We start from the raw sequence: 1,134 nt of genomic DNA, 5'->3' as shown, positions 1-1,134 counted from the left end.
CCTCCTACTTTAGGCTCCATACTCCTGGGATTATAGCAGTAGAGCGTTATGTATGGGTTTAGTTATGAGTTTTAATAAAATACAGATTATGGGCTGGGTGGCAGCAAAACTCAGTTCTTCTCTGTATAGGCATCCCTGTCCACCATTTAGTTGGTGTTTGTGGACATACAGCTTTGGCGTAATAACTGAGAACGCATGACGTCACTTTTTATCATAGGTGGATAGTAGCAGTTTCATGTTTATCTGACAGTTTCAATGTATCTGCTGAAACAGTGAGTGTAACAGACCAGACACTGTTATCCTCATTTGTATAGAATTGTCCCTCATAGTTATTCATTCAACCATACCTTCCAGGATTATTGTAACATTTTAATCATAAACATCAAGCATCTAATTTTAGTTATGAAGTTTGCATGATATGAGAAAGCAGTTTCAAAACACCTACTGCCTTGACTACTGAGAACCTTTCTTTGTTTAACTTCTGAACCACAATCATGATGAGTTTGTGCAGCAACCATCAAAGGTTCCAGGAGTGAGCACCAGATAAACACACACGTAGGAGGAGGCAATAAATACACATTTTACTCCTCCAGCCTCGCTTTCCTTCCTCCTTCAGATCGCTCAGATAGTGCCCCCCTAAAACAGGCTACACGAGGTAGCTGTCAGAAATGGCACACTAGGTTGAGGAGCCCTTGGAGCTGGGAGGGAAGAAGCAGCCTAGGCTAAGCTGGTACAGTGTTCCCAGGGAGCAAGTAACCAATGCAATACTGTGTAAATATACCTTCTATTCTGTAGTAACTGTCGGCTCTGAGGTTTATCACCTCAGTCTGTTAACCTGGCCTAGTCCTGGACACTTCTACCCTCCATACAATCTAATCCAGGCCTAGAATGTTTTCAGCCTCTGAGATTTACTGCTGAATTAGCTCTCCCCTTCCTAGTTCTTTCTGAGCTTGCCAGTCAACTCAGCTGTTCTAGCTCAAACTCCTCTTCACAACTAACTGACTCAAACTGGCTTCTCTTTCAGCCTCTGAATTGCTCTGCTGGGCTCAAACTAACTTTAGCAATGATTCTAATATATCTTCTGGCTCCTTCTCATTCTCTGGCTTTTTCTGTCTTCACCTGAGTCTAGCTTGT

Source organism: Mastomys coucha, unplaced genomic scaffold (assembly GCF_008632895.1).
Source record: "Mastomys coucha isolate ucsf_1 unplaced genomic scaffold, UCSF_Mcou_1 pScaffold2, whole genome shotgun sequence".
Classification (NCBI taxonomy): domain Eukaryota; kingdom Metazoa; phylum Chordata; class Mammalia; order Rodentia; family Muridae; genus Mastomys; species Mastomys coucha.
This window is presented reverse-complemented; position numbering follows the sequence as displayed.